The sequence below is a fragment of the Dasypus novemcinctus genome, chromosome 31 (assembly GCF_030445035.2).
Source record: "Dasypus novemcinctus isolate mDasNov1 chromosome 31, mDasNov1.1.hap2, whole genome shotgun sequence".
In the NCBI taxonomy this organism is placed as follows: Eukaryota; Metazoa; Chordata; class Mammalia; order Cingulata; family Dasypodidae; genus Dasypus; species Dasypus novemcinctus.
In genome coordinates, this window is record NC_080703.1 from 28,625,887 (window position 1) to 28,644,840 (window position 18,954).

The following is an 18,954-nucleotide window of genomic DNA, read 5'->3' on the forward strand; positions in this document are numbered from 1 at the left end:
AATAGGAGTACTCTCAACCAGAATGGTGACAAGGGAATATAGCCTTCCCACACCAGGCTTGTCAAGAGTGACAACTTGACAAGATCCCTTCCATTCTCAGGCTACCTGATGAGTCCCTAAAACCCTATCGGCCTGACGACAATGCTTTCAAGCTTTGTCTCTATCCCTGGAATCAGCCAGGGAGGGTCCTGAAATTTTGCATTTTTACCAGTTTCCCAGATAATGAGTATGCTGATGCTCCAGGGAAAATCTCATGATTCTTTACAAGCAACATAGAAGGAAGACACCAAACACCCAACTCTAAATCAACTCCTAGTCTGCCACCACTGAACAGAAACGTTTTTATATTTCACTCAATTGATACCTTCTTGAAGACTCTCAGCTAATTATTCCCTCACTATGTAATCAAGTTATTGATGGCCTATTATATTCGAAAATGACATAAGGCAGCCAATTTGCCCAAGTCCTGAGAAATGACTCTACCAGAAAAGGAATACCCATTTGGCAAAAGAGAAAGCTAAGACTGCACCCGGGCTCTCTCCCACCCATCATGGCCACAAATTCAGCCACACATAATAAATAAAATACAGAAGTTTCAGATCCCAGCTGGCATTTCAGGGCCTTCTGAAGACAATGCAAAAGAAAGCACAGATGCAATGACACAGGCACTTAGGGACACCTGATCTCAGCGACTGTAATCTTGGGAATATGAAATGCATGGGACTCAGAAAGACTTTGAGCTTAAGAAAACATGAATGACAATGTATGGCTATTTCAAGTGCTACTTTCCTCAAGGATCATGCATTCTCAATGGCAAATATACTTAAATTTATCCTACATCAACAAAGTTCTTCAGTGTTGTAGATTAACTTGTAAACGTTTAAGATTGTTTCCTTTATCCAGTGAATATTTTAGGACCAGCTCAGAAGCATACTGTTACCAAAAAAAAAAAAAAAAATTCTAAATTTGAGTTAATTGTTGATATATAATTTGAATTATTTTAAATGTAGTAAGGGTCTCTGTGGGTTTAAGTAAATATTCATAATAAATCATTTGCTTATGTGCTGAATTCCTTTTAAAAAAAGAACAATTTTATTGGTACATAATAATAAAGCATACAATTCATCCAAAATGTACAATCAATGGTATCTGGTATTATCATATAGTTGTGCATTAATCACTTCAGTCACTATTAGAACATTTTCATTATTTCAGTAAAAATAATGATAAACAAACAACAAGAAAATTCCTCATCTCTCCATCTCTCTATGCTTCCCCCATTGTATATAGTTGCTGTTTCTGGTTATTCTATACAAAGAACATAAGTAATGGCTTTTAGTATAATCATAATTTTGTACATTCTTCATCTCAAAAATTTTAGAACAATTTCATTACTCCAAAAAGGAAGCCCCCACACCCCTTAGCAGTCCTTCTTCAGACCTACATAACCACTCATTTAATTTCATCTTTATAAATTGACTTATATTTATATTTACATTTCATATAAATGTAATACAGTATGTAATACTCTGAGGTTTCCTTCACTTACTATAATTTTTTGGTTTTTGTTTGTTTGTTTGTTTGATAGTAGCATTGTGTAGAATTAATTTCTATTTGTTCAGCTCCAAAGAAAAAAGGCCTTATATATGCAATTCTACCCATAACCATGTTTCACATAATATATTTATATTTCACGTAATGTATTTAGTTTAAAATAGCACAACCATAACAGTATTTGTCCTTTTGTGTCTGGCTTGCTTCACTCAATATAATGTCTTCCAGGTTCATCCATGCTGTCACATGTTTCACAACTTCATTTCTTCTTACCATGGCATAATATTCCACAATTTGCTTATCCATTCATCAGCTGATGGATACCTGGGTTGTTTCCAACTTTTGATGTGAATAATGCTGTACAGATGTATTTGTGTCACTGCTCTCAGGTCTTCCGCAAATATACCTAGGAATGGTATTGCCAGATCCCATGGCAAGTATATATTGAATTTTTTTTTTAAGTTAAATAATTTGACCCCCTATTTAACAGTTAAGTTTTAGGTTTGACATAGCAAACTTGGTATATGAACAACTGAAACACAACAATTTTATTTATGCTTTTTAGTGGAGGCAATCTCTACTTTAATGAAACTTGTCTCTTTATTCTTTATATCACTGGAAGCAGAAAAGAAAAAGAAAATTTAAAGCAGGAAGGAGAAAAGCAACATAATTCCCCTTTAAGTGTGAGATAATTTTAAAGTCCATAGTCTGAGATAGTTCTGCAAAGATTTAGTATAAATAACTTCAAAAACAAATTCTGGGAAATTCACAAACACCAGCTAAAGGCAAAGTTGTGAAAAGTGCACAATTATCTACACAGTGTACTTGTACCACCTGTTAGCTCTCCATTGGATTTACCCAATACATGGGAGTGGGATATTGTAGAATTTAAATGAATTACTTTATCCTGATGTTTTCAAGTTCTCATTGACTCATGCACATGAATTCTTTATGACCCAAATGCTATGTAGCACATTTTATAAAATACATTTAAATCATTACACTTTCCCAAAGTCTTTATCGCTGAGATCTCCCAAAAAGCACAACCGGGTGCCCTGAAATCTAACTGTAAACTTCATCCATTTCAAACGCATGGATACTTGTAGACGCTTAACAGCTCTGCTGACTAGAGAATGGAGCGTCTCACCGAAAGTGAAAACAGCCTGGCAGATAGTAACCCATGCCCCCTTATGAAATACAGCTGTGTTTAGAGTTCCATCTGTTCCCAGACTTGAAAAGTCTGGATTTTCTCAAAACCATTGCAAAAGATTTGCATGTTGTACCAACAAAATGCAGCTATTTTACAGGAGTTGGGCCAAATAACCACTGAAAAATACATCTCCATGCTCACAACCAAGAAATTTCAAAACATTCCATAAGAACCTTTGATAAAATCCATTGGCCCCTCGTATATTATCAATATATATTTTGAATGCATCAGTCGTGTTTATAACAATAGTATGGTAAATAAATATGCCGTTTTACCTATCTGTAAGAGTATTTTCAGGATAATTTCAGATGTCTATAGTTCTCGCCAAACTCTGTCTCATCCACTTTCTTGCAATCTTTTGCAAGACACTGCAAGGCAAACATCAGTGATCTATCATTGGGGGAGTATTCCTCCTTGGCAACGAATGTGTTAGTTTGGAGCAGATTCACAAAGAATTTAGACAGCTCTGATCTGGCCCTATTCCAGAAATGAAGCTTCAGTAGGAAATCTTTGGCTGTCTTTCAGATGTGTACTTCTATCTACCCCTGCTGTCTGCCGCCCGAAACAGAAGTAGTGGCAATTAAAGAGCTGTCTTTTGGGCAGGGGTGTAAAACACATTTGCTAAATACCATGTAGAGCTGACTGAGAACATCCTGTATTTATTGGGGAATGATTGTTTGAAATTGTGTGGCATATGTCAAGTTAGAGACTAGAAAGTTAACGAGAGGTCATTTTTTATCGCGGTAAATATTCAGATATATCATTAATGCAGGGGATCCAGAATTTATTTCTGGATGGAATTTGCATATGTTCCCCAGAGGATTCTGGGATATGCGTCAGGGGCTGTGCTAGAAGCTTCTTTTGTACAAATTGCTTGTGTTAAGACTAAGTCAAAAATCCACACATGGGGCATTTGCCCAGCTTGTCTACATATGCAGTAAATGGACTGCTGGGGAATGAACCATGTACCCCACAAAAGACTTGTCCTTAATCTTAGATCTATTTAGGTAGAGCCACACAAAATGAGGGTGGGTCTTACTTCCTGTGATTGAAAGCCTTAATAAGACAGGAAATGCAGACATAGTGAGAGAAGTCAGATACAGAAGCCAAGGAACCCCAAAGATGGCGGCAAGCCAGTGGCAGAGTGCTACTGGCCCTGGAGAAAGCACAGCCTCACAGACACCTTGCTTTTGAACTTCTAGCCTTCAGAATTGTGAGATAATAAATGCTTGTTGTCTAAGCCAAGCCATCGTGTGGCACTTGGCAAAGCCAACTTGGAAAACTAAGACACTGACTTAAGAAGGAAATAATGGTGCTTCTACTACAACACTCTGACAGCCCTCTGGGAATAACAGAAATTCACTTATTACTTGGTATTGGGAAACAATGCGCGTATCTCTGTAGCACAGAGGTGATGAAAGCAATACACAGAAGGGGACTCTCAATGATGTGGCCTGCTTAGTTCCTGAAGACTGACTCAAATGTCACAAAAGGCTGACCGGGCTGAAAAGGAGAAATAGTCCTTTGGATGCTAAGAGCATAGAGACTGAGTGTATTGGAAGCCCCTGAGTCAGCAGGGGACTTGAAGGAGAAGAAAGCCTGGAGGGCTGGCTTGGTGCAGAGCAGTAGGTTCTAATAGGCATCGGGCCCAAGACACTGTCCTACAACCACTGGAGAACCATGATCCAGTGGTGACAGAACAACAGGAACAGGTGGACAAAAATCACACAGGAAGTGGACAAAAGCCAGATTCAGTCTGGACTTGAGACTGAATTGATGGTAGAGTCAAACAAGGTGGAAGTCTAGGAAAAGGTACAGCTAGAAACAAGGTAAGACATATCAAACATGATTGACCAAAACTCTTACCTTTCGGATATCCGGAAGTCAAATGCTGTAGGTGATATCACAAACTGAAATGTCTGCAGGGTCAGGCTGGTCACCTAAGGTAGGAATCTGGTGGTGGACAGGAAGACAATAGGGAGTGGTGGCGCTTGCAGCTAATTTTAGAAAGAGGAATTCTCGCTGAATTTTTAAGAAACATCTGATGTTATATTCTGGCAGCTGAATTCACCTACCACCTTGTGCCTCACACCATAGGCACTGGACTAAATAGGAAGATTAGTGCTCAGCCAGAGGACGGCTGGTGTGCATTTACCTGGCTTTAAAATCACACCAAAGAAAGTTTTATGGTACGTCAGGCCCTTCATTTATCAGCAGAGATTGTAGCTATGGGGGGGAAAAAGGACATTTAAAACAACTATAAATGATGTGGACTAAATTTATGCTCGGGAAACCAGAGTTCTCCTTAAGAGCTCTAAATGCAGGGAAGGAACTTTAAAGATGAACCATAAAATATCAATAAAATGTGCTGGCATAGGAGAGTAGAAGTTTGTTAGGGGTTTGGGGAATCTAAGTACACAGAAATGGAAGGAAGAGTGGGGAAGGAAACAAGTTAGGAATATAATAACATTGAAAAAGGAAGCACAGTCACATTACAGATTAAAGAGCATTATCCACGTCGCAAAACTAAACAATATCACAGGGAATCATGAGGCAACAGTGGGCAGGAAGCACTTGCAGGCAAGCTCTTGCAAATTCCGGGAAAGGTGTCGTCCCCATGGTTGAGGGCAGAGTCTCAATTGCTGGATGCCCTGGTTAGAATCCCAAGCCTGCCCTCGCTTTGTAACCTTAGTTATCCACTCCAGGGCTCGGTTTCTTCCTCTATAAAATGGGAATGATAATAAAAACAGTTACAATCTCATAGGACTGTTAAAAGGAATGAAAGAGCAAGTAATTGCAGGAGGCTCAGAAACCTGTTAGACCCTTATGTAGGAAGGTTTACAAGAGGGTTTCAATACAAATGCTTTCAGCACTTTACAAATAGTTTGTTTAATCCTATCCACAAATATGCAAGCCAGTCGGTATGATTTCCCCCATCACATTGTTTTAAATGAAGAAGAAAGGCAGAGTCTACCAGTCACTGTCCAAGGATCCCAGAGCTTGGAGGTGGCAGAATTGGCATCAGAGCCTCGGGTTCCCACCTCACCACCATCTCGCTAATGCCTGCTGCGGGGCGAATGCTTGCCAATGTGCCCCACACTGGGCTTTCTGGAAAACATCTTAATTCTGGAAAGTGATCAGACCCTTTACCTGAGCCGTGAGAAATTGTTAAGTAACCCCCAACCAGGGTGGGAATTAAGGGAAAGGACAACGGGAATGAGATTTTCTCATGAATATGCAGATAAAGTTTGTGACATTTACATATTTAAGGCAGGCATTAAGAGGAAGTGGGAGCTTCTCTCAGAGAAGGTACATACACCGGATAGAAGTTTCTGGAACACATCATCTTAAATCTTGTGAAAGAATTATACCCTCAGAACCTTCCTATTTCTAGTTTAAATGTGAGCACACCAAGCCATGCATTAGAAGAAAAGTATCCCAAAAGTGAAGATAGTCCTAGAATTAATTAAAAAAAAAAAAAAAAACAAACAAGAATTAAGAGAGGCAGAGATTTAGATCTGCTTTTGTAGGCAAACTGATGCCCAGACCCCTAATATCACATCTGGAATTCCCAAATTCTGGCAGGAAGGCATGAAAGCTTTATGGACGGGGCCTCTGGAAAAATCTCATGCCAGGGAGAATTGTGGGTTCTCGGCCATTCACGCTGAGCTTGGAATGTTACTGTCCCATTAAAGTTTCCAAAGCCATTCCCCTAAGAAGCTTTACAGGCATCCTGGGCAGTCCCTGCCCAGTGCCTTAGGAGTCAGAAGAAATTCAGAAAAGGAAGATGTCTAAAGAGAGAATCTAGAAGTAAATATGGAATGAGAGAGAAGGTGAGGAAAGTGACTGACTGCAAAAAGGTTTTTGGGGGGTAACCTTGAATAAACGACATAAAAGCAGGAAGGAGGAAAAGGAGAGAAACAAGCAAGGGAGGCAGATGGAAAATTAAAACAGAGCTAAGAGATGCAAAGAAGGAAATTATTAACTATGGAATTAGACTTTATGCAACGGAATCCTCAGTGTGCGTGGACAATGACACTTTTCAAAAGAAATTCTCCACACCTCCTGCTACTCCAAGGGGAGAAGTAGCACCTGGCTTGGAGGGGAGGGTGTGAGGGCGAGAAGGAAGAAGATTGGCCCCAGAGAATTCATTTTTTCAGGGCCTCTGCCTCCCCACCCATGAGATTTAGGGCTGCTCCCATCTATCCGGTACTGAGGAACTCAAATGCCTGTCGTGGGTATGTCTTCATGCCACAATGTCTAAAAAGATGGATGTAAATGGAAAGGCAAGGAAGGAAGGGAAGAAAGTGAAAACCAAGGCTTCCTCCTTTCTTTTCTGTTTCAAGGACTATTTGGCTTCTACCTTTCCCCCACACCCCAAAAGCCACACCAGAGTGTGCCAGTCACAGCAGAGCCAGACTCTCCAAGAGGCCCAGGTTCTCTATCCTTTTTTTCTTTTTGTTTCACCCCGAGAGTACACTGGGCCAAGAATTTCTATTCAAACCTGGACTAAGAAAAGGAAGAAAAAAATCTCACCTATCAATTGTCAGTGATTACCCTACTCCCATTAAGCGAGAGAGCCCTAACTTTGAATCTGGGCTGGAATCGGGGTCTCTAAAGCGCTTTCCCCGGTTGCTGAACAGTTAAGGAGTTAGGATTGCTCTTGTCCCCGCCCTCTGACTTCAAAGTCTGCCTATTTGTAACATTAGCAACTGCTGAGATGAAAGCAGGGAGGAAATCAGTGTGCAGTGAGGGAACTGGCGCTGGCAGTTATATGTGTCGCTTTTATCCTGAGCGAAAAGACTACAGAGAAAGATACAAATGATTTATTGTAACAGAGACCAGACAATCCTGACTTTCAAGAAAAAGGCCAACAAATGAACGGGTTTTTTTCCCCTCTCAGAAGATGTTATTCGACGAAATGGAGAGATTTCACCAGATTCCTCACATTTGGCATATATATATATATGTGTATGTGTGTGTGTATGTATACATTTATATATATATAAATGTGTATATATATATATTTAAAGTGCAGTGTTTCAGTAATAAGGGAACTTTCTGTTCAAGGTTACAGTGCATAAAAGATACAGAATTGTCTTGAAGGCCAATGAGGTGCTATATTCACCCCTAGCACAATCTAGCTCATTGGTTCTAAAACTCTGTTGACTGCCTGAACTTTATTTTTAAATTCCATCATGGGAACTGGGAAGAATTAAGATCCTAAGCATGACCTCACATTCCATGAAAAATCAACTACTGTACCAAGTATATGTATTGGCAAAAATAATGAAAGCTTTCTTTTAGTTGCAAATGACAAGAAAATCCTAAATGAAATTGACTGAGGCTGAGAAAGAGAAATTCTGGTTTCTTGTACCTGCATAGTGCAAGGGGAGAAATAACTTCAGGTATAGTTTGATCCAGGGTACCAAGGGAGAGACAGGTGCTGGTTTTTGCTCTTGCCATCTCTCATCTTGGCTTGCTTCAGTCCATCTCCACACTGGCTTCTCTTTCAGTCAACTCCAAGATGGCAAGATCATTACCAACAGCTTCAGATGTTCATACTTCCAAGACTCAGTCCAGTGGGAAGGGGGAAACAAGCTCTTACAAAAAGTTCCATAAAACCCCAGCCTTAAGATGGAGTTGAAGAAGGACAACCACCACACCATGGAGCCTAGAGTGATTACAACTGAAAATGGGAGGATTGCATCCAGCATCCATGTGGAATCTGAGCCTCCTCTTGACATAGAGGTGCAATGGACACAACCAATCCAAGGTCCACATAGAAGAGGTGGCATTGGATTGGGAAAAGTGGACATGGTGGACGATGGGTATGGGGAAAGGCAGGAAGAGATGAGAGGTGGAGGCGTCTTTGGGACATGGAGCTGCCCTGGATGGTGCTTCAGAGGTAATCACCGGACATTGTAAATCCTCACAGGGCCTACATGATGGAATAGAGGAGAGTATGGGCCATGATGTGAACCATTGTCTATGAGGTGCAGAGGTGCCCAAAGATGTACTTACCAAATCCAATGGATGTGTCATGATGATGGGAACGAGTGTTGTTGGGGGGGGGAGAGGGGGGGGTGGGGGGGTGGGGTTGAATGGGACCTCACATATATATTTTTAATGTAATATTATTACAAAGTCAATAAAAAATAAAAAAATAAAAAAATAAAAAAACCCAGCCTTCATTCTAATTGAATTGACCTGGATCACATGCTCACCCCTGAACCAGTTGCTGAAGCTGGCGACGTGTTCTGAACTGGTAAGCCTGAGTTACCTGCTTGGAGGCTTATTCAGATCTTGGGAACTGAAAACTGGGAAGAAATTTCTTAGAGGGAATTTGTGATATTGTTACCCAAAGAAGGGTAAATGGACAGGCAAAACAAAAGTCATACACTAACGCATAATAGAGTATTTCATAGATTGTCTACTAATATATGAGTGCTATTCTTGGTGAGATGAGCAGTCTAATATGCCCAAAAGCAAATAAGTAATAGGTGCAAAGAGTTTAAACAAGTTATGATGTAAAATATTTATAATTGATGAAACTCTATTTTTTCTGCTATTATTTTATTTTATTATGACTAGCTGAACACCTTCATCCAGTTTGCTAACATTAGCACAAGCGATAGGTAACTGCTCAGTACCTGCAAAAATAACTTGTCAATGTGCTGCCCTCCCCTCAACAAGTTTATTGGTCCAATAAATTAGGAGGCCCGAGACAAGGTCACTATCACCACTGACTCTCCTTGACTCATTCTTAAGTAGCTATGAGGTATCAAGCCCTACTCTGTACCAGATGCTGTGCTAAGCACTTTTCAATGCAGTCTCTAAACCTCACACCAAGAGACTATGAGTCACTTCTCCAAAGTTTCACAGCAAGTGAGAGACAGAGCTACAATGGGGACTGAACTTTGTCAAATGGCTTCCTGGGCTTTTTCTCTGGTTCAAAGCTGCCTTGCACTCATTGAATAGAAGTCTAACAGGAACATCTTCTTTTCTACTTTGAGTTTAAGTTTATTCCCGTTTTACCTGTTGCAATCTTGAACCTACTTGCAGATATCCAGGGTTTTTCCTGAGGCTATGCTATAATGGCATAGCCTTCTGGAAGATAATTTGGCAATATACATCAAAGTCTCAACCATAAGCATATCCTTTGACACCACAATCCCACTTCCAAGGAATTAACCCTAAGAGAATAAAGATATTACATGGAGAAAATAAATGAACAAATAAATGCACTGATTTTAATAGTGAAAATATTGCAAACATCGTAAACATTCTGGGGCAGGGTATTCGTTAAATAACATAAGAAATACATTTTATGGAATAATATTTAATGACTAAAGATAACATCGTAAGAATATTTAATAACATGTGTAACAGGAACAATGTCCAGATTACAAACCAGTATGTATAACTTGATCAGATTTTGGAAGATATGACAAGTGGACCTTCTGGATTGACTCACGATCCTTCTCTCTCTTGTTCTTTGCCCTCAAGAAACTCATTTGCATAGACTACTCAATGGGCCCGGCTGACGGCCATCTTCCATTTGTGTTTGGCTAATGGGAAGCCCCGGCAGGAGAAACTGAGGCAAGGAGGACAGAAAGAGATCAGGATATTTATTCTCTTGCTTCTCTCCCTGCGAGATTGCTTGGATTGGCCGAGCGCCTGGAATGACAGTCACTGCTCATCTCTCTCCCTTTCCAGGTTCCAGTAAAGACATCTCCCCTTAGCCCGTCATCAATAGACCAAGGGGTGCTAACAACTACTTTACTATTTTTTTTTAAGATTTATTTTTTATTTTTCTTCTCTCCCCTTTCCCCACATCATCTGTGCCCATTCGTTGTGTGTTCTTCTGTGTCCGCTTACATTCTTATCATGCGGCACTGGGAAACTGTATGGCTTTTATTTTTCTTGCATCATTTTGCCGCATCAGTTCTCCGTGTGTAGGGTGCCAATCCTGGGTGGGCTATGCTTTTTTTGTGCCACTCCTGGGCAGGCTGCACTTTCATCGTACAGGGCAACTCTCCTTGAGGGGCACACTCCTTATGCCTGGGGCACCCCTACGCAGGGGATACCCCTGCGTGACATGGCACTCCTTGTGCACGGCAGCACTGCATGTGGGCCAGCTCACCACACAGGTCAAGAGGCCCTGGGTATTGAACCCTGGACCCTCCATATGGTATGCGGATGCTCTATCAGTTGAGCCACAACCACTTCCCTCCTTTACTATTACTAGTGCTGACTTACTCAACTTCCCCTTGTATGGCTCCCTTACATGTTATCCACTCTAATATAAATTTTTTTCCTCTTTTTTAAATTATATTTTTCTTAAAGATACATAGATCACACAAAATCCTATATAATTCAAGTATGCCATCTATTTTCTGTCAGGGCCTTGACCGATACGAGACAAATACAAGCACACACATGCATGCAAAGGGAGGAAAACAGCTTACAAACAATACATGAGAACAGCAGAGTCAATAATGTGTATCTCACTATTTGTGGGACTATGAGTACTTTTGACATCCCTATATATTAAATTCTAATTTTATGTAATATATATACATATACATATATATATGTATATATAATGCTTTCAGATTTTGAAATAACCACAGGTATGGCATTCTTACAAATCTGACATGTCAAATGCCAGCTTTTCAGTAAATCTTTTCCTGATCATACAACTTCTAAAGGTACCACTCACTTAACTGAATTATTCTACCATTTATTTTCTGTGCTATTTATGTGACACCTAGTGGTGAGGCTATTTTTAATTTAATGAGTATGTATTTATTTATATCAGCCTTGTTCAACAGGGGACTTAAGATAGCATGATTTGTATATAGAGCTTCTTTTTTTCTGACATTAAAGTATCTTGGAGGGCAGGGACCATTCTTTGTGCTCTCTCTATTCCCTCTTGTACCTATTGCATAGTAGGCAATTGATAAATATGGGTGGAATAAATGAAACTGATAGACAAGGATTAAAATCCCGTTTCTGTAATTTCAATCTCCTTCCTATCAATTCAACTCTATATGCAATAAAAACAAGTTATTTGAATCTAAACTCTCTATAGATTCATCTCCTAGTGAAAGTGCAAATCAGGATTGAAATAGCTCAAGGCAAGCATTCAAAGGGGACAGTAAGTGTTTGGAAAAGCTACTCTGGAAGTGTAATAATGAGTTTTTGGATAATGAAGAGGCGGCTAAATTTTAATAGGGCAGTGTTGCTGTTTTTTTTCACTCATAACAAATCCTGTGATTTTAGCTTCAGACTTCTAAAACTTATTGCCAGAGGAAGAAATCCAAATAATAGTATTTGGGTTAATTGAGTCATAATTATTCATTGTGGAAATAAAGAGGCTAGACTGGGATCAGTCTTGCAGATCAAAATGTGACCAGATTCCTCAAAGCACCATTTTTTATACTTGCTATTTCTATGTTTTATGACCTTCTAATATAAATAAACAGCAAGTCTATTTAGTCATTTAAATAGTCACCGAACTTAATACTCTATGTTCAACTTCAACAACTGTTGAACCGTGTGCTTCTGAGACAGTAAATTGATAACCTCAGAGGCTAAAGCATGGCTGACTAAGAGTAGGGGGTTGGAAAGGGAGATACCCTTGCCAGGGCCCCCACTTCTACATACCCCAACACATTTGGGTGGGCTTCTGCTTCCTGGGAGGTTGCAAGTAAATGGGAAACAGACATTGACACAAGATGGTACATGACTGAGAGCCCAAACATGGCAATATAAGCTGATCCACACGTGCCACCAGGAGAAGGAGATCTGCTGTCTCCCATTCCAGGTATTTCGAGCAATGCCCCTGGTAGAACGGGTGCAGCAAAGCAGACATACAGCACCTGATTTGTTTTTGTTGACTTCAACCATAAAAACAGGAGAAACGACTAGTCTGCAACATGCCCAAGAATTCTGGACCTTATTGAAAATTTATTTTAATACACGTTCACATTCTCCTGGTCTCATTCTTTCCTCGTAATATAGTTGTCATCCAGCGTTTCTCAGACTACATGCTGTTGGGCTCCCTAACCCATGTTTCCATGTGGCTTTTATTATTCAGATGCCATTATCAAGAGGAGGGAGCCCCAGGATCAGAGACAGGAACTGAATATTTCAAGATGCAGTCAGTCCTTCTCAATCCTTGCCTTGAGCTTCAGAGCTATTTGGCCTCACCTCGGTTATCTTGTCTGTTTTTCCAAATATTTTGTTCTCTTGAATTCATTTATTTAAAGAAAAATTTTATTGCTACCAAACATGCGTGTTTTCCTGTACAAATCATTTTACCAAGCACATTCATTTACTCAACTCTTGACTGAAGAATCCCCTAGTCAAATTGAGTAAGTTTCCTTCCTAACCACTCTCACACACAGCTATTACTGGTTTTCCCCTTTCCGAAGTCAGGGATATCCTCAAGATATATAATTTCTCAACATCCCCTTCAGAAAGGCAGAACTCTCAAGCTTTCATTATTAATAGCTGCACTCATAATTGGACCAACAAATTTATATTGACGGATATGAATGGTTCATTTAAAAAATGCCCCTACCTCACACCATATACAACAATGAACTCAAATTGTTCAATAACCTAAATATGAAAGCTAAAACCATAAAACTCTTGGAAGAAAACAGAGGAAAATCTTCAAGACTTTGTATTAACTAATGAATTTTTAGATATGAAACAAAAGCACAAATAAGAGAAAAATATAAATTGGACTTCATCTAAATTTTAATATTTTACACATCAAAGGACTTTTACAAAAAAGTGAAAAGCAACTCAACAACAAAAAGACAGCCCAATTTAAAACTAGGAAAAGGATTTGAACAGGTATTTTCAAAAGAAGGTATACAAAGACCAATAAGCACATGAAAAGATGCTCAACTTTATTATCCATTAGGGAAATACAAATCAAAATCATGAGAAAATACTTCACACTCACAGGATGACTAATATTTAAATAGCAGAATATAAAATGTGCTGGACAGGATGCGGAGAAATTGGAACCCTCAAGTTTTGTCTGTGTGCCTTGGAAACCTGTTTGGCAGGTTCTCAAAACTGTAAACATAGAATTACCACATGACCCAGCGATTCTACTTCTTGGTATATACCCAAAGGAACTGACAACAGAGATTCAAACAGATATTTGTACACTCGTGTTCATGGCCACATTACTTAGTAGCCCCAAAGTGGAAACAACCCAAATATCCATCTACAGGTTAATGGATAAACAAAGGAAGATTATTCAGTTACATACATGAATGAAGTTCTGCTATATGTGACAACACGAATGAACCTTGAAACATCATGATGAATGAAATGAGCAAAGCATGTAAGGCAAATATTGTATGATTCTGCTTCTATGATATACCTAGAGTAAGCGAATTCACAAAGACATAGAGTAGATTAGAGGCTACCAAGAGCAGAGGAAAAGAGGAAATAGGGAGTTATTGCATGATGGGTACGGTTTCTATTTTGGATAATGAAAATGTTTTGGTACTGGATGGAGGTGCTGGTAAAATGCATTGTGAATGTAGTGCCACTGAAATGTATAAATTGGTTAAATGACAAATTTTACGTTATATATGTGTGTGTGTGTTATAATAAAAAATGGGTTGCATTTTTCCAGACTTTTCCATTTTTAAAATATAAAAAATTTAAGGCAAATTAACAAATCTCTAAAAGTAGGATTTCAGGCAATAGTGGCAGGTGATGAGTTTTTGGGGAGAGGGACTTTCATGTTTTTAGGATAATACCTTCATGGAGCTTTCCCAAGCAGAGCACGCGTCAACCTGCCCTGTGTGAGGGTAATAGTCACCCTAACACATCAATAACAACTTGTATTCCTGTTCCTCACACTTCCATTTATTATGTGCCTCTTTTTATTCAAAGGGTTGTGATATAAATTTTAAATTTGATATTTTGTGCTTACAACAATCCTATGAAATTGTCTTTGCTATTCTCACTCTATGGCAAAAATACATATCTTGGCCAAAATTACCCAACTAATAAACTGGAGAACTGGGATTCTTATTCAAGACTGTGAAATCCTAAAATCCATTTCTTACCCATTACGGTCTGCTTTCTAGTGACCTCAGATAAACAGAACCTTTAGGATAGTTATTGGGTAGATTCATTCTTGTCTTCACAATTTGCCTGTGTCTCTCAGGATTCTCCAGTCAATATCACAAGGATCAGGTGATTTGAATGTCTCAAATTTTTAGTCTCTCCATTGCTGATTCACTGAGCTTTTATATACCATGAAAATCATACTTGAGATAGAATTTTCCAATAATTTTTCCCCCAGCCCTTCAAACTCCTGAAAAAAAATACGTATATTGAAGGGGTAATTAGTACCAACCTTACAACTAGTCAAAGAAAAGAAAATGAATCAATGAGATACTTTTTTGTACCTCTCTTAAGCTGATGAAGTTATGGAAAGGTAAGTGTTCTCAATACTAGTGAGAATATAAATTGATAGATTTCTCTAAACAGCAATTAGACAGTATGACTCAGGACTTCCACCTCTTAGAACTTATTTTAAATAAATAATCAGAAATGTACCCAACGATTTAGTATGGAGAAGTCTGTCTTTGCATTAGAAAACAAAAGAAAAGAACCCAAATAGGGGAAGCCAAGTAAATTATGGAATATTTATATGACAGAGTAATATACAGTAATTGGAATATTTCCTAATATTTAATGAAATAAAAGTGCTAGCAATAGAATAATAAATAGAAAAAGCAGCTACAAACCCATGTGATTCAAATACATTTAAGCTTCTAAGAATAAAAGATCTTGAACCAAAGATTTCATTACAGTTTTAACTAAGCAATGAGATTATAAATAATATGCTGTTGTTTTGTTGTATATATATATATTATGTATGTATACATGTATATATATGTGTGCTTATGTGTGTGTGTATAATTTCCCCAAAATAAATCTTGGAAAATTTTCTTAGAATCAGAAGAAAAAATTTTTCTAATGCCATACTCAAAGTTGGAATTACCAGGTTTTGAAAATTTTTCAACCAATATCTACCTTTCATGATTTGCAGTACAGTCCATCTCAATAGTTGCCTACATTTTAATGTACAGTCCTAATAACTCAGTTTTGGTCTCTATTGTCTCATACCAGACACATTCACTCATTATTAGCTTTCAGCCCCAAGGTATGTGAAAATTAATACAATGTGATTAAATTATTCAAGAGGAACCAAGCCAAATCCATGAGGTTGGGATGCATAAGACGAATTGATGTAAGATTTTATTCACCCATGTCTTTTTTTTTTTTTTTTAAGATTCATTTATTTATTTATTTTCCCCCTTCCCCTCCTCCTGCCCTGTTCTTTTGCTGTCTGTGTTGTCTTCTCTTTCATTTTCTCTCCTCTAGGATTACCAGGATTCCATCCTGGAGCCCTCTGATGGGGAGAGAGGTTCCCTGTCAATTGTGCCACCTCAGTTCCTGGTCTCTGCTGTGCTTCACTTTGACTCTCCCCTTGTCTCTCCTCTGATGCATCATCATCTTGCTGCGTGACTCACTTGCGCAGGGCACTGGCTCACCAGGCATGCACTCTTGTGGGCACTTGTGCAGGTACTAGGTGGGCACTGGCTCACCACACAGGCACTCGCTCAGGCCCTGGCTTGCTGTGTGGGCACTCTTTCTTCTTCTTTTTCACCAGGAGGCCTCAAGGACTGAACCCAGGTCCTCCCATATGGTAGGTGGAAGCTCTATCCCTTGAGCCACATCTGTTTCCCCATTCATCCATTTCTTGTTGCAAATTTCCTCTTGGAAAATGCTATGTGCTGATTAAATTGTGTAGAATTATAGAGAGAGCATGGCTGGAATTCTCAAAAAATGCTGGAATACCAGAAAAAAGGAACAATGAGAAAGCGGTATATTTTCTTATACAATGAAAGATTTAATCTGCTCTGTTGTTAAATGCCATGGAATTAGTTTTGGGGCAGGGGTAAGAAGTGTTAAATATCAGGAAATAAGGCCCAGAGCAATCAGAAAAACCAGGGGTGGGCTACAGGCCCCATAAATCCAATCAAAGTACCTTAAAAACAGAAAGATTTCTACATCCAAATCTGCAAGTAGAAAAAAAGTGACATTAATAAGAGCATAAACTCATGGTAGCATGTATCTACCCACATAAGATGATATATAGACCTTCACTTGCTCATTGATTAATTCATTCTGAATTAAGGTGCTAAACTGGCCCCCATGCTATAGTAACCCATGTATGTCTTGGTCCTCATTCATCAGAGTTCTCTGGGGTATTTATTAAAAGTGTGATTGTCGAATCCCATGACACACCCATGGAATCAGAACTTCTGGTGGCAGCGCCAAGAAATCAGACTTGTTACCAAGCTCCCTGGGTGATTCTTAGGTCCATAAAATTCTGAAAATAGTGGGTTTGTCTTTGGAAAGACAAGATATATGCATGAAACATATTAAATGGCAATACAAAGATATTGTATCCAACTTTTTATGCATTCTCCAACTCACTTCAGCATCTTCTTTGGAGTAACAGGCTCAAGTTCCCAGCTCATCAATGCTAATTGATTCAGGAGTTACTTAACTTCCTGAGCCTAAGTTTCCTTGTCTGTAAAAATGGCCATAGTAATGTACACCTCAAAGGATTGCTGTGAAAATAAGCCTAGGTAAAACCTACTTCATTAGACTAGTAAGTACAACAGGTGTTCAAAAATATATCTGATTTTCCTTGCCTTCTTTCCTAATTGCTTTATTTTCATGTTCACCATCATTCACAGAAAACCTCCTCGTATTTCTTTGGTTTTGACTTTCTCGTTCTCACCTCTGAATGCTTTTCCTATATTTCTCTGTGCTTTCAAAGAGGAAAAGGGAGAGAAGGAGAGAGAAAGCAACAGTGAGCAATTCAGCTGTCAATGATTTATTTTATCAATTTTTCTGTTTTATATCAATCCCTCCTCAATCAGCTTTTGCCTAAGATAATCCTGTATATTCTGTTGTTATAATACATATTATTACCTGAATATCCATTGAACAGAAGGAGTGCTTTTTCCCTGGCAATAATCTACAGAAACATCTGCTAAGATTACTGACTCTGGTTGCGTTATTGACAGGAGTTGGTATGAGATTGCCACACAGAGATTACAACAAAAAGAAAAAGACACTATATTTTAGAAATCTAAAATATTATATTTTACATGGCTGAGCTCCATGGAAATGGCTACATTTTCCAAGTTCTCTCTTTCGTAAAACAATCAGTTTTGGAGTATAAATCATGTTAAATTCACACTGTTGAGCCATAAAGATGAAAGAATCTTAGGGCTTGAAAGAGAGAAAAACATGTGCAAAGGCAGGGGGTAGGTAATGGAACCTGATATAAAAGATGCAATATTCCAGAAGTACAAAAGTGAAGAGTCAGGGGATGAGGTTTTAAAAAAAACATTTTTTTTTACCTTCTATAAAATAATATCCAGCTCCAAATGAAAAGATTTGAGTCCCTTTATTCAACTGTAAGCTTCTGATATTATAGAAACACAACTCGTATTTGGCTCTTGGACTCATAATTCTAGGGAGAGCTTTGGCCACCTTAATCTGTGGCCAGCGATGTGGTTCTAAATAGCAACTGTCAAATACTAAAAGCTGCAGTCAGCCTTAGAAAGCTATCTCCTGAAAGATATGGATACCCACCAGGAAAAGTCCTTTCCGTTTATAGATCATACCACAAAATCCTAACATGAGAGGGAGTCAGAGAGAAAATATTCCTAAAGACTGAAGTAGAGCCTTTTAAATGATATGTATATAAATATCCACTTAATCGAAATGAACCTGCTTGGCAGACCTACTAAAAACCTGATTGTCCCATGCCTGCAGCTGGCCCTGAATCTGGGGGACAAAGGTAAGAGAGGTTCACCTTCTTTCTTGTCTGCCACCTCCGTCTGTGGCTGAGCAGGACAGGAGGGCTCTGAAGGGAGGCCTATGGTAGGAAGGGTGACTTGGTAGCCTCTCATAGGTCAGGTACGCAAATGCAGCTAAAATTATTCCCCTTCTGTATTATCATTTACCTCGTGGATGCTCACAGTTTGGAAGAAAGTTCAATAGCCTTCTTTTCTCATTAATTTATTCATTTCAGATATTTATTGGGCATCCAT